The sequence below is a fragment of the Hemiscyllium ocellatum genome, unplaced genomic scaffold, assembly GCF_020745735.1.
Source record: "Hemiscyllium ocellatum isolate sHemOce1 unplaced genomic scaffold, sHemOce1.pat.X.cur. scaffold_1300_pat_ctg1, whole genome shotgun sequence".
NCBI classification, from domain to species: domain Eukaryota; kingdom Metazoa; phylum Chordata; class Chondrichthyes; order Orectolobiformes; family Hemiscylliidae; genus Hemiscyllium; species Hemiscyllium ocellatum.
In genome coordinates, this window is record NW_026867733.1 from 102,813 (window position 1) to 117,865 (window position 15,053).

The 15,053-nt window shown below is 51.3% G+C and overlaps 7 non-coding genes across 7 annotated transcripts; all 7 read right to left on the reverse strand.

Moving 5' to 3' along the window:
• Positions 1-1,099: 1,099 nt before the first annotated feature.
• On the reverse strand, positions 1,100-1,291 carry LOC132809495 (U2 spliceosomal RNA). Its single transcript, XR_009642358.1, has one exon. It is a non-coding gene; the product is annotated as a U2 spliceosomal RNA (small nuclear RNA).
• Positions 1,292-3,090: 1,799 nt separating this feature from the next.
• LOC132809496 (U2 spliceosomal RNA) lies at positions 3,091-3,282 on the reverse strand. Its single transcript, XR_009642359.1, has one exon. It is a non-coding gene; the product is annotated as a U2 spliceosomal RNA (small nuclear RNA).
• A 1,803-nt stretch (positions 3,283-5,085) lies between these two features.
• On the reverse strand, positions 5,086-5,277 carry LOC132809497 (U2 spliceosomal RNA). Its single transcript, XR_009642361.1, has one exon. It is a non-coding gene; the product is annotated as a U2 spliceosomal RNA (small nuclear RNA).
• Positions 5,278-7,076: 1,799 nt separating this feature from the next.
• On the reverse strand, positions 7,077-7,268 carry LOC132809498 (U2 spliceosomal RNA). The gene has a single exon (XR_009642362.1). It is a non-coding gene; the product is annotated as a U2 spliceosomal RNA (small nuclear RNA).
• A 1,799-nt stretch (positions 7,269-9,067) lies between these two features.
• LOC132809500 (U2 spliceosomal RNA) lies at positions 9,068-9,259 on the reverse strand. Its single transcript, XR_009642364.1, has one exon. It is a non-coding gene; the product is annotated as a U2 spliceosomal RNA (small nuclear RNA).
• A 1,803-nt stretch (positions 9,260-11,062) lies between these two features.
• Positions 11,063-11,254, reverse strand: LOC132809501 (U2 spliceosomal RNA). The gene has a single exon (XR_009642365.1). It is a non-coding gene; the product is annotated as a U2 spliceosomal RNA (small nuclear RNA).
• A 1,788-nt stretch (positions 11,255-13,042) lies between these two features.
• On the reverse strand, positions 13,043-13,233 carry LOC132809502 (U2 spliceosomal RNA). The gene has a single exon (XR_009642366.1). It is a non-coding gene; the product is annotated as a U2 spliceosomal RNA (small nuclear RNA).
• Positions 13,234-15,053: the final 1,820 nt, after the last annotated feature.

The following is a 15,053-nucleotide window of genomic DNA, read 5'->3' on the forward strand; positions in this document are numbered from 1 at the left end:
GATTCGCTCCTCGGCATTCCGCATCAATCCGAAAAGTTGCGAAAAGCGAATTACGTCCGTGCACCCTTTCTTTATCGTCCACTTTCAATATCCTCTCTACTTGTATCCGACTCTCTGTGGAGAATGGGGAGGGAGCTGATCTCCCCGTGTAAACATGTCACGCTGCAAGCGCGCCTCATCACCACCAGCAGCTCGATTCGACATCTCCGTTCACATTGCTGCAGATCGCTGACAACATTATAATCCGACCCAGTTGACAAACTGACAACTGTTTCGCTACTTGCACCGCAAATGATGACAAATCGTTCCAAATCGTACGGGTGGCACAGTGGATCAGTGGTTAGTACGGCTGCCTGGTGGCACCAGGGAGCTGAAGCCAGTTCCAGCCTTGGGCGATCGTCTGCGTGAATAATCTTTACGTACAGACGTAGCTACTAAAGCAGGTCGCTTCCGTACAGTAGTTTGCGAAGAAACAAACAGAGATGGGGGTTTCACTCTATTCAGGAAACAGACTAAAGACATTTCTTCCTTGTTCAAGAAAATATTAGGATAAATTTGTTGCCTCGGGGGTGGGGGGGGAGGCGGGGGGGTTGGGAAGGGGCTGTGGGGGCTGATCTGATAGCCATTTGACATTGGCTGAGTCATGGGATCCCACAACCTGATTTGACTGTGTTAAAAATCCCACAACACCAGGTTTCAGCCCAACGGGGTTCTTTGAAATTACAGCAGTCACCCCACCCCCCGCCACCGCCGTACCATCGGTGGGATACGTTCCAAGAACGACCGCAGAAGCCCAAAACGGCAGACAAGGGCAAATCCATTCATTCAAATTGGCAAGTTACCTTCCTGGCAGGCCCCTGGTTCCAGAATGTTCCCTGTAGCACGTTGGGGTTACCCCTGTCCTGGCTTTCAGCGTGCTGCACCTTCATCAGGTAACTGCAGAGCAGGTTCATAAGACAGAAAACCCGTAACAAAAGACGATAGTTTCCTGCAACTGAAAAGACAATAGATGCAACAATCACTGACTGCCATCAACACGGCAAACTAGCAAAGGCAAGAGATTCACATTGCATTCACCTGCTTTTGAACTTGGGTAAGCGTTGGGTGCACCATTCCTGGAAACACTGCAATACCAGGCTGATACATGGAGAGGACAGAGCAAGCCCTTAAGCCATCTCCCTGCTCCAAAAATCCATTTAATACAAACACTCCCACCTTCGGGAGATATCAGCGATTAAACTGATAAGAACAGAAACTACACATATTCCAAGCCAAAAGGCCGAGAAGCGATAGCACATTAATACTCCAACGGTGGAGGTCATATTTGCCGACTATCCTTTCCATCAGTTTGATGATATTCAAAGTTCCTTTATTCCCTTACCGTCTACCTTCCTTCCAAGATATCCAACCAGACCGGAAGATCACTCTGCAGCAGTCGCTGTGCTTTCCCCGTGCTTTTCTGTCCATCTGTTACGTAGCCGCGTAGGTCGCGCTGACGACCAATCAGATGGCACGGGCCGGAGCCACCGCACGTCAGGTCGACTGCAGAGAGGTTTCTCCCGGTGATCGGGGACAGCGGCGGCGGCAGGGTCATTCATTCCCCCGGCATCTACAAGATTCACCAGAATTCCTCAGGCAGCACCTTGCAAACCCATGGCCAACGCAGCCTCGAAGGATGACGGCAGCAGATCCACGGGAACACCACCATTCGCAAGTTCTCCCCCCCGCCGAGGCACTCGCTGTCCTGAATTGCAAATATGTCCTTGTTCCTCCGGTGTTACCGGGTCAAAATCGGGAATCCCCGCCCAAACAGCATCGCGGGGCTACCGACAGCACTTGGACTGCAGCGGTTCGAGAGAGCAGCTCACCACCAGGCTGATCTCGGCATGGGCGAGAAATGTTGGCCTTGACGGAAAGATCCTATTCATTGCCTCCCCTTGTGTTGGTGTAGCTTGCCCATAAATGCCAATCATCGTTTCCCTCACGTACAGGATTCGCTCCTCGGCATTCCGCATCAATCCGAAAAGTTGCGAAAAGCGAATTACGTCCGTGCACCCTTTCTTTATCGTCCACTTTCAATATCCTCTCTACTTGTATCCGACTCTCTGTGGAGAATGGGGAGGGAGCTGATCTCCCCGTGTAAACATGTCACGCTGCAAGCGCGCCTCATCACCACCAGCAGCTCGATTCGACATCTCCGTTCACATTGCTGCAGATCGCTGACAACATTATAATCCGACCCAGTTGACAAACTGACAACTGTTTCGCTACTTGCACCGCAAATGATGACAAATCGTTCCAAATCGTACGGGTGGCACAGTGGATCAGTGGTTAGTACGGCTGCCTGGTGGCACCAGGGAGCTGAAGCCAGTTCCAGCCTTGGGCGATCGTCTGCGTGAATAATCTTTACGTACAGACGTAGCTACTAAAGCAGGTCGCTTCCGTACAGTAGTTTGCGAAGAAACAAACAGAGATGGGGGTTTCACTCTATTCAGGAAACAGACTAAAGACATTTCTTCCTTGTTCAAGAAAATATTAGGATAAATTTGTTGCCTCGGGGGTGGGGGGGGAGGCGGGGGGGTTGGGAAGGGGCTGTGGGGGCTGATCTGATAGCCATTTGACATTGGCTGAGTCATGGGATCCCACAACCTGATTTGACTGTGTTAAAAATCCCACAACACCAGGTTTCAGCCCAACGGGGTTCTTTGAAATTACAGCAGTCACCCCACCCCCCGCCACCGCCGTACCATCGGTGGGATACGTTCCAAGAACGACCGCAGAAGCCCAAAACGGCAGACAAGGGCAAATCCATTCATTCAAATTGGCAAGTTACCTTCCTGGCAGGCCCCTGGTTCCAGAATGTTCCCTGTAGCACGTTGGGGTTACCCCTGTCCTGGCTTTCAGCGTGCTGCACCTTCATCAGGTAACTGCAGAGCAGGTTCATAAGACAGAAAACCCGTAACAAAAGACGATAGTTTCCTGCAACTGAAAAGACAATAGATGCAACAATCACTGACTGCCATCAACACGGCAAACTAGCAAAGGCAAGAGATTCACATTGCATTCACCTGCTTTTGAACTTGGGTAAGCGTTGGGTGCACCATTCCTGGAAACACTGCAATACCAGGCTGATACATGGAGAGGACAGAGCAAGCCCTTAAGCCATCTCCCTGCTCCAAAAATCCATTTAATACAAACACTCCCACCTTCGGGAGATATCAGCGATTAAACTGATAAGAACAGAAACTACACATATTCCAAGCCAAAAGGCCGAGAAGCGATAGCACATTAATACTCCAACGGTGGAGGTCATATTTGCCGACTATCCTTTCCATCAGTTTGATGATATTCAAAGTTCCTTTATTCCCTTACCGTCTACCTTCCTTCCAAGATATCCAACCAGACCGGAAGATCACTCTGCAGCAGTCGCTGTGCTTTCCCCGTGCTTTTCTGTCCATCTGTTACGTAGCCGCGTAGGTCGCGCTGACGACCAATCAGATGGCACGGGCCGGAGCCACCGCACGTCAGGTCGACTGCAGAGAGGTTTCTCCCGGTGATCGGGGACAGCGGCGGCGGCAGGGTCATTCATTCCCCCATCATCTATCTACAAGATTCACCAGAATTCCTCAGGCAGCACCTTGCAAACCCATGGCCAACGCAGCCTCGAAGGATGACGGCAGCAGATCCACGGGAACACCACCATTCGCAAGTTCTCCCCCCCCCCGAGGCACTCGCTGTCCTGAATTGCAAATATGTCCTTGTTCCTCCGGTGTTACCGGGTCAAAATCGGGAATCCCCGCCCAAACAGCATCGCGGGGCTACCGACAGCACTTGGACTGCAGCGGTTCGAGAGAGCAGCTCACCACCAGGCTGATCTCGGCATGGGCGAGAAATGTTGGCCTTGACGGAAAGATCCTATTCATTGCCTCCCCTTGTGTTGGTGTAGCTTGCCCATAAATGCCAATCATCGTTTCCCTCACGTACAGGATTCGCTCCTCGGCATTCCGCATCAATCCGAAAAGTTGCGAAAAGCGAATTACGTCCGTGCACCCTTTCTTTATCGTCCACTTTCAATATCCTCTCTACTTGTATCCGACTCTCTGTGGAGAATGGGGAGGGAGCTGATCTCCCCGTGTAAACATGTCACGCTGCAAGCGCGCCTCATCACCACCAGCAGCTCGATTCGACATCTCCGTTCACATTGCTGCAGATCGCTGACAACATTATAATCCGACCCAGTTGACAAACTGACAACTGTTTCGCTACTTGCACCGCAAATGATGACAAATCGTTCCAAATCGTACGGGTGGCACAGTGGATCAGTGGTTAGTACGGCTGCCTGGTGGCACCAGGGAGCTGAAGCCAGTTCCAGCCTTGGGCGATCGTCTGCGTGAATAATCTTTACGTACAGACGTAGCTACTAAAGCAGGTCGCTTCCGTACAGTAGTTTGCGAAGAAACAAACAGAGATGGGGGTTTCACTCTATTCAGGAAACAGACTAAAGACATTTCTTCCTTGTTCAAGAAAATATTAGGATAAATTTGTTGCCTCGGGGGTGGGGGGGGAGGCGGGGGGGTTGGGAAGGGGCTGTGGGGGCTGATCTGATAGCCATTTGACATTGGCTGAGTCATGGGATCCCACAACCTGATTTGACTGTGTTAAAAATCCCACAACACCAGGTTTCAGCCCAACGGGGTTCTTTGAAATTACAGCAGTCACCCCACCCCCCGCCACCGCCGTACCATCGGTGGGATACGTTCCAAGAACGACCGCAGAAGCCCAAAACGGCAGACAAGGGCAAATCCATTCATTCAAATTGGCAAGTTACCTTCCTGGCAGGCCCCTGGTTCCAGAATGTTCCCTGTAGCACGTTGGGGTTACCCCTGTCCTGGCTTTCAGCGTGCTGCACCTTCATCAGGTAACTGCAGAGCAGGTTCATAAGACAGAAAACCCGTAACAAAAGACGATAGTTTCCTGCAACTGAAAAGACAATAGATGCAACAATCACTGACTGCCATCAACACGGCAAACTAGCAAAGGCAAGAGATTCACATTGCATTCACCTGCTTTTGAACTTGGGTAAGCGTTGGGTGCACCATTCCTGGAAACACTGCAATACCAGGCTGATACATGGAGAGGACAGAGCAAGCCCTTAAGCCATCTCCCTGCTCCAAAAATCCATTTAATACAAACACTCCCACCTTCGGGAGATATCAGCGATTAAACTGATAAGAACAGAAACTACACATATTCCAAGCCAAAAGGCCGAGAAGCGATAGCACATTAATACTCCAACGGTGGAGGTCATATTTGCCGACTATCCTTTCCATCAGTTTGATGATATTCAAAGTTCCTTTATTCCCTTACCGTCTACCTTCCTTCCAAGATATCCAACCAGACCGGAAGATCACTCTGCAGCAGTCGCTGTGCTTTCCCCGTGCTTTTCTGTCCATCTGTTACGTAGCCGCGTAGGTCGCGCTGACGACCAATCAGATGGCACGGGCCGGAGCCACCGCACGTCAGGTCGACTGCAGAGAGGTTTCTCCCGGTGATCGGGGACAGCGGCGGCGGCAGGGTCATTCATTCCCCCGGCATCTACAAGATTCACCAGAATTCCTCAGGCAGCACCTTGCAAACCCATGGCCAACGCAGCCTCGAAGGATGACGGCAGCAGATCCACGGGAACACCACCATTCGCAAGTTCTCCCCCCCGCCGAGGCACTCGCTGTCCTGAATTGCAAATATGTCCTTGTTCCTCCGGTGTTACCGGGTCAAAATCGGGAATCCCCGCCCAAACAGCATCGCGGGGCTACCGACAGCACTTGGACTGCAGCGGTTCGAGAGAGCAGCTCACCACCAGGCTGATCTCGGCATGGGCGAGAAATGTTGGCCTTGACGGAAAGATCCTATTCATTGCCTCCCCTTGTGTTGGTGTAGCTTGCCCATAAATGCCAATCATCGTTTCCCTCACGTACAGGATTCGCTCCTCGGCATTCCGCATCAATCCGAAAAGTTGCGAAAAGCGAATTACGTCCGTGCACCCTTTCTTTATCGTCCACTTTCAATATCCTCTCTACTTGTATCCGACTCTCTGTGGAGAATGGGGAGGGAGCTGATCTCCCCGTGTAAACATGTCACGCTGCAAGCGCGCCTCATCACCACCAGCAGCTCGATTCGACATCTCCGTTCACATTGCTGCAGATCGCTGACAACATTATAATCCGACCCAGTTGACAAACTGACAACTGTTTCGCTACTTGCACCGCAAATGATGACAAATCGTTCCAAATCGTACGGGTGGCACAGTGGATCAGTGGTTAGTACGGCTGCCTGGTGGCACCAGGGAGCTGAAGCCAGTTCCAGCCTTGGGCGATCGTCTGCGTGAATAATCTTTACGTACAGACGTAGCTACTAAAGCAGGTCGCTTCCGTACAGTAGTTTGCGAAGAAACAAACAGAGATGGGGGTTTCACTCTATTCAGGAAACAGACTAAAGACATTTCTTCCTTGTTCAAGAAAATATTAGGATAAATTTGTTGCCTCGGGGGTGGGGGGGGAGGCGGGGGGGTTGGGAAGGGGCTGTGGGGGCTGATCTGATAGCCATTTGACATTGGCTGAGTCATGGGATCCCACAACCTGATTTGACTGTGTTAAAAATCCCACAACACCAGGTTTCAGCCCAACGGGGTTCTTTGAAATTACAGCAGTCACCCCACCCCCCGCCACCGCCGTACCATCGGTGGGATACGTTCCAAGAACGACCGCAGAAGCCCAAAACGGCAGACAAGGGCAAATCCATTCATTCAAATTGGCAAGTTACCTTCCTGGCAGGCCCCTGGTTCCAGAATGTTCCCTGTAGCACGTTGGGGTTACCCCTGTCCTGGCTTTCAGCGTGCTGCACCTTCATCAGGTAACTGCAGAGCAGGTTCATAAGACAGAAAACCCGTAACAAAAGACGATAGTTTCCTGCAACTGAAAAGACAATAGATGCAACAATCACTGACTGCCATCAACACGGCAAACTAGCAAAGGCAAGAGATTCACATTGCATTCACCTGCTTTTGAACTTGGGTAAGCGTTGGGTGCACCATTCCTGGAAACACTGCAATACCAGGCTGATACATGGAGAGGACAGAGCAAGCCCTTAAGCCATCTCCCTGCTCCAAAAATCCATTTAATACAAACACTCCCACCTTCGGGAGATATCAGCGATTAAACTGATAAGAACAGAAACTACACATATTCCAAGCCAAAAGGCCGAGAAGCGATAGCACATTAATACTCCAACGGTGGAGGTCATATTTGCCGACTATCCTTTCCATCAGTTTGATGATATTCAAAGTTCCTTTATTCCCTTACCGTCTACCTTCCTTCCAAGATATCCAACCAGACCGGAAGATCACTCTGCAGCAGTCGCTGTGCTTTCCCCGTGCTTTTCTGTCCATCTGTTACGTAGCCGCGTAGGTCGCGCTGACGACCAATCAGATGGCACGGGCCGGAGCCACCGCACGTCAGGTCGACTGCAGAGAGGTTTCTCCCGGTGATCGGGGACAGCGGCGGCGGCAGGGTCATTCATTCCCCCGGCATCTACAAGATTCACCAGAATTCCTCAGGCAGCACCTTGCAAACCCATGGCCAACGCAGCCTCGAAGGATGACGGCAGCAGATCCACGGGAACACCACCATTCGCAAGTTCTCCCCCCCGCCGAGGCACTCGCTGTCCTGAATTGCAAATATGTCCTTGTTCCTCCGGTGTTACCGGGTCAAAATCGGGAATCCCCGCCCAAACAGCATCGCGGGGCTACCGACAGCACTTGGACTGCAGCGGTTCGAGAGAGCAGCTCACCACCAGGCTGATCTCGGCATGGGCGAGAAATGTTGGCCTTGACGGAAAGATCCTATTCATTGCCTCCCCTTGTGTTGGTGTAGCTTGCCCATAAATGCCAATCATCGTTTCCCTCACGTACAGGATTCGCTCCTCGGCATTCCGCATCAATCCGAAAAGTTGCGAAAAGCGAATTACGTCCGTGCACCCTTTCTTTATCGTCCACTTTCAATATCCTCTCTACTTGTATCCGACTCTCTGTGGAGAATGGGGAGGGAGCTGATCTCCCCGTGTAAACATGTCACGCTGCAAGCGCGCCTCATCACCACCAGCAGCTCGATTCGACATCTCCGTTCACATTGCTGCAGATCGCTGACAACATTATAATCCGACCCAGTTGACAAACTGACAACTGTTTCGCTACTTGCACCGCAAATGATGACAAATCGTTCCAAATCGTACGGGTGGCACAGTGGATCAGTGGTTAGTACGGCTGCCTGGTGGCACCAGGGAGCTGAAGCCAGTTCCAGCCTTGGGCGATCGTCTGCGTGAATAATCTTTACGTACAGACGTAGCTACTAAAGCAGGTCGCTTCCGTACAGTAGTTTGCGAAGAAACAAACAGAGATGGGGGTTTCACTCTATTCAGGAAACAGACTAAAGACATTTCTTCCTTGTTCAAGAAAATATTAGGATAAATTTGTTGCCTCGGGGGTGGGGGGGGAGGCGGGGGGGTTGGGAAGGGGCTGTGGGGGCTGATCTGATAGCCATTTGACATTGGCTGAGTCATGGGATCCCACAACCTGATTTGACTGTGTTAAAAATCCCACAACACCAGGTTTCAGCCCAACGGGGTTCTTTGAAATTACAGCAGTCACCCCACCCCCCGCCACCGCCGTACCATCGGTGGGATACGTTCCAAGAACGACCGCAGAAGCCCAAAACGGCAGACAAGGGCAAATCCATTCATTCAAATTGGCAAGTTACCTTCCTGGCAGGCCCCTGGTTCCAGAATGTTCCCTGTAGCACGTTGGGGTTACCCCTGTCCTGGCTTTCAGCGTGCTGCACCTTCATCAGGTAACTGCAGAGCAGGTTCATAAGACAGAAAACCCGTAACAAAAGACGATAGTTTCCTGCAACTGAAAAGACAATAGATGCAACAATCACTGACTGCCATCAACACGGCAAACTAGCAAAGGCAAGAGATTCACATTGCATTCACCTGCTTTTGAACTTGGGTAAGCGTTGGGTGCACCATTCCTGGAAACACTGCAATACCAGGCTGATACATGGAGAGGACAGAGCAAGCCCTTAAGCCATCTCCCTGCTCCAAAAATCCATTTAATACAAACACTCCCACCTTCGGGAGATATCAGCGATTAAACTGATAAGAACAGAAACTACACATATTCCAAGCCAAAAGGCCGAGAAGCGATAGCACATTAATACTCCAACGGTGGAGGTCATATTTGCCGACTATCCTTTCCATCAGTTTGATGATATTCAAAGTTCCTTTATTCCCTTACCGTCTACCTTCCTTCCAAGATATCCAACCAGACCGGAAGATCACTCTGCAGCAGTCGCTGTGCTTTCCCCGTGCTTTTCTGTCCATCTGTTACGTAGCCGCGTAGGTCGCGCTGACGACCAATCAGATGGCACGGGCCGGAGCCACCGCACGTCAGGTCGACTGCAGAGAGGTTTCTCCCGGTGATCGGGGACAGCGGCGGCGGCAGGGTCATTCATTCCCCCGGCATCTATCTACAGATTCACCAGAATTCCTCAGGCAGCACCTTGCAAACCCATGGCCAACGCAGCCTCGAAGGATGACGGCAGCAGATCCACGGGAACACCACCATTCGCAAGTTCTCCCCCCCGCCGAGGCACTCGCTGTCCTGAATTGCAAATATGTCCTTGTTCCTCCGGTGTTACCGGGTCAAAATCGGGAATCCCCGCCCAAACAGCATCGCGGGGCTACCGACAGCACTTGGACTGCAGCGGTTCGAGAGAGCAGCTCACCACCAGGCTGATCTCGGCATGGGCGAGAAATGTTGGCCTTGACGGAAAGATCCTATTCATTGCCTCCCCTTGTGTTGGTGTAGCTTGCCCATAAATGCCAATCATCGTTTCCCTCACGTACAGGATTCGCTCCTCGGCATTCCGCATCAATCCGAAAAGTTGCGAAAAGCGAATTACGTCCGTGCACCCTTTCTTTATCGTCCACTTTCAATATCCTCTCTACTTGTATCCGACTCTCTGTGGAGAATGGGGAGGGAGCTGATCTCCCCGTGTAAACATGTCACGCTGCAAGCGCGCCTCATCACCACCAGCAGCTCGATTCGACATCTCCGTTCACATTGCTGCAGATCGCTGACAACATTATAATCCGACCCAGTTGACAAACTGACAACTGTTTCGCTACTTGCACCGCAAATGATGACAAATCGTTCCAAATCGTACGGGTGGCACAGTGGATCAGTGGTTAGTACGGCTGCCTGGTGGCACCAGGGAGCTGAAGCCAGTTCCAGCCTTGGGCGATCGTCTGCGTGAATAATCTTTACGTACAGACGTAGCTACTAAAGCAGGTCGCTTCCGTACAGTAGTTTGCGAAGAAACAAACAGAGATGGGGGTTTCACTCTATTCAGGAAACAGACTAAAGACATTTCTTCCTTGTTCAAGAAAATATTAGGATAAATTTGTTGCCTCGGGGTGGGGGGGGGGAGGCGGGGGGGTTGGGAAGGGGCTGTGGGGGCTGATCTGATAGCCATTTGACATTGGCTGAGTCATGGGATCCCACAACCTGATTTGACTGTGTTAAAAATCCCACAACACCAGGTTTCAGCCCAACGGGGTTCTTTGAAATTACAGCAGTCACCCCACCCCCCGCCACCGCCGTACCATCGGTGGGATACGTTCCAAGAACGACCGCAGAAGCCCAAAACGGCAGACAAGGGCAAATCCATTCATTCAAATTGGCAAGTTACCTTCCTGGCAGGCCCCTGGTTCCAGAATGTTCCCTGTAGCACGTTGGGGTTACCCCTGTCCTGGCTTTCAGCGTGCTGCACCTTCATCAGGTAACTGCAGAGCAGGTTCATAAGACAGAAAACCCGTAACAAAAGACGATAGTTTCCTGCAACTGAAAAGACAATAGATGCAACAATCACTGACTGCCATCAACACGGCAAACTAGCAAAGGCAAGAGATTCACATTGCATTCACCTGCTTTTGAACTTGGGTAAGCGTTGGGTGCACCATTCCTGGAAACACTGCAATACCAGGCTGATACATGGAGAGGACAGAGCAAGCCCTTAAGCCATCTCCCTGCTCCAAAAATCCATTTAATACAAACACTCCCACCTTCGGGAGATATCAGCGATTAAACTGATAAGAACAGAAACTACACATATTCCAAGCCAAAAGGCCGAGAAGCGATAGCACATTAATACTCCAACGGTGGAGGTCATATTTGCCGACTATCCTTTCCATCAGTTTGATGATATTCAAAGTTCCTTTATTCCCTTACCGTCTACCTTCCTTCCAAGATATCCAACCAGACCGGAAGATCACTCTGCAGCAGTCGCTGTGCTTTCCCCGTGCTTTTCTGTCCATCTGTTACGTAGCCGCGTAGGTCGCGCTGACGACCAATCAGATGGCACGGGCCGGAGCCACCGCACGTCAGGTCGACTGCAGAGAGGTTTCTCCCGGTGATCGGGGACAGCGGCGGCGGCAGGGTCATTCATTCCCCCGGCATCTACAAGATTCACCAGAATTCCTCAGGCAGCACCTTGCAAACCCATGGCCAACGCAGCCTCGAAGGATGACGGCAGCAGATCCACGGGAACACCACCATTCGCAAGTTCTCCCCCCCCCCCGAGGCACTCGCTGTCCTGAATTGCAAATATGTCCTTGTTCCTCCGGTGTTACCGGGTCAAAATCGGGAATCCCCGCCCAAACAGCATCGCGGGGCTACCGACAGCACTTGGACTGCAGCGGTTCGAGAGAGCAGCTCACCACCAGGCTGATCTCGGCATGGGCGAGAAATGTTGGCCTTGACGGAAAGATCCTATTCATTGCCTCCCCTTGTGTTGGTGTAGCTTGCCCATAAATGCCAATCATCGTTTCCCTCACGTACAGGATTCGCTCCTCGGCATTCCGCATCAATCCGAAAAGTTGCGAAAAGCGAATTACGTCCGTGCACCCTTTCTTTATCGTCCACTTTCAATATCCTCTCTACTTGTATCCGACTCTCTGTGGAGAATGGGGAGGGAGCTGATCTCCCCGTGTAAACATGTCACGCTGCAAGCGCGCCTCATCACCACCAGCAGCTCGATTCGACATCTCCGTTCACATTGCTGCAGATCGCTGACAACATTATAATCCGACCCAGTTGACAAACTGACAACTGTTTCGCTACTTGCACCGCAAATGATGACAAATCGTTCCAAATCGTACGGGTGGCACAGTGGATCAGTGGTTAGTACGGCTGCCTGGTGGCACCAGGGAGCTGAAGCCAGTTCCAGCCTTGGGCGATCGTCTGCGTGAATAATCTTTACGTACAGACGTAGCTACTAAAGCAGGTCGCTTCCGTACAGTAGTTTGCGAAGAAACAAACAGAGATGGGGGTTTCACTCTATTCAGGAAACAGACAAAGACATTTCTTCTTGTTCAAGAAAATATTAGGATAAATTTGTTGCCTCGGGGGTGGCGGGGGGGGTTGGGAAGGGGCTGTGGGGGCTGATCTGATAGCCATTTGACATTGGCTGAGTCATGGGATCCCACAACCTGATTTGACTGTGTTAAAAATCCCACAACACCAGGTTTCAGCCCAACGGGGTTCTTTGAAATTACAGCAGTCACCCCACCCCCGCCACCGCCGTACCATCGGTGGGATACGTTCCAAGAACGACCGCAGAAGCCCAAAACGGCAGACAAGGGCAAATCCATTCATTCAAATTGGCAAGTTACCTTCCTGGCAGGCCCTGGTTCCAGAATGTTCCCTGTAGCACGTTGGGGTTACCCCTGTCCTGGCTTTCAGCGTGCTGCACCTTCATCAGGTAACTGCAGAGCAGGTTCATAAGACAGAAAACCCGTAACAAAAGACGATAGTTTCCTGCAACTGAAAAGACAATAGATGCAACAATCACTGACTGCCATCAACACGGCAAACTAGCAAAGGCAAGAGATTCACATTGCATTCACCTGCTTTTGAACTTGGGTAAGCGTTGGGTGCACCATTCCTGGAAACACTGCAATACCAGGCTGATACATGGAGAGGACAGAGCAAGCCCTTAAGCCATCTCCTGCTCCAAAAATCCATTTAATACAAACACCCCACCTTCGGGAGATATCAGCGATTAAACTGATAAGAACAGAAACTACACATATTCCAAGCCAAAAGGGCCGAGAAGCGATAGCACATTAATACTCCAACGGTGGAGGTCATATTTGCCGACTATCCTTTCCATCAGTTTGATGATATTCAAAGTTCCTTTATTCCCTTACCGTCTACCTTCCTTCCAAGATATCCAACCAGACCGGAAGATCACTCTGCAGCAGTCGCTGTGCTTTCCCCGTGCTTTTCTGTCCATCTGTTACGTAGCCGCGTAGGTCGCGCTGACGACCAATCAGATGGCACGGGCCGGAGCCACCGCACGTCAGGTCGACTGCAGAGAGGTTTCTCCCGGTGATCGGGGACAGCGGCGGCGGCAGGGTCATTCATTCCCGGCAGGGTCATTCATTCCCCGGCATCTACAAGATTCACCAGAATTCCTCAGGCAGCACCTTGCAAACCCATGGCCAACGCAGCCTCGAAGGATGACGGCAGCAGATCCACGGGAACACCACCATTCGCAAGTCTCTCCCCCCCCCCGAGACACTCGCTGTCCTGAATTGCAAATATGTCTTTGTTCCTCCGGTGTTACCGGGTCAAAATCGGGAATCCCCGCCCAAACAGCATCGCGGGGCTACCGACAGCACTTGGACTGCAGCGGTTCGAGAGAGCAGCTCACCCAGGTGATCTCGGCATGGGCGAGAAATGTTGGCCTTGACGGAAAGATCCTATTCATTGCCTCCCTTGTGTTGGTGTAGCTTGCCCATAAATGCCAATCATCGTTTCCCTCACGTACAGGATTCGCTCCTCGGCATTCCGCATCAATCCGAAAAGTTGCGAAAAGCGAATTACGTCCGTGCACCCTTTCTTTATCGTCCACTTTCAATATCCTCTCTACTTGTATCCGACTCTCTGGAGAATGGGGAGGGAGCTGATCTCCCCGTGTAAACATGTCACGCTGCAAGCGCGCCTCATCACCACCAGCAGCTCGATTCGACATCTCCGTTCACATTGCTGCAGATCGCTGACAACATTATAATCCGACCCAGTTGACAAACTGACAACTGTTTCGCTACTTGCACCGCAAATGATGACAAATCGTTCCAAATCGTACGGGTGGCACAGTGGATCAGTGGTTAGTACGGCTGCCTGGTGGCACCAGGGAGCTGAAGCCAGTTCCAGCCTTGGGCGATCGTCTGCGTGAATAATCTTTACGTACAGACGTAGCTACTAAAGCAGGTCGCTTCCGTACAGTAGTTTGCGAAGAAGAAACAAACAGAGATGGGGGTTTCACTCTATTCAGGAAACAGACCAAAGACATTTCTTTCTTGTTCAAGAAATATTAGGATAAATTTGTTGCCTCGGGGTTGGGGGGGGAGGCGGGGGGGTTGGGAAGGGGCTGTGGGGGCTGATCTGATAGCCATTTGACATTGGCTGAGTCATGGGATCCCACAACCTGATTTGACTGTGTTAAAAATCCCACAACACCAGGTTTCAGCCCAACGGGGTTCTTTGAAATTACAGCAGTCACCCCACCCCCGCCACCGCCGTACCATCGGTGGGATACGTTCCAAGAACGACCGCAGAAGCCCAAAACGGCAGACAAGGGCAAATCCATTCATTCAAATTGGCAAGTTACCTTCCTGGCAGGCCCCTGGTTCCAGAATGTTCCCTGTAGCACGTTGGGGTTACCCTGTCCTGGCTTTCTGCGTGCTGCACCTTCATCAGGTAACTGCAGAGCAGGTTCATAGACAGAAAGAAAACCCGTAACAAAAGACGATAGTTTCCTGCAACTGAAAAGACAATAGATGCAACAATCACTGACTGCCATCAACTCGGCAAACTAGCAAAGGCAAGAGATTCACAATTGCATTCACCTGCTTTTTGAACTTGGGTAAGCGTT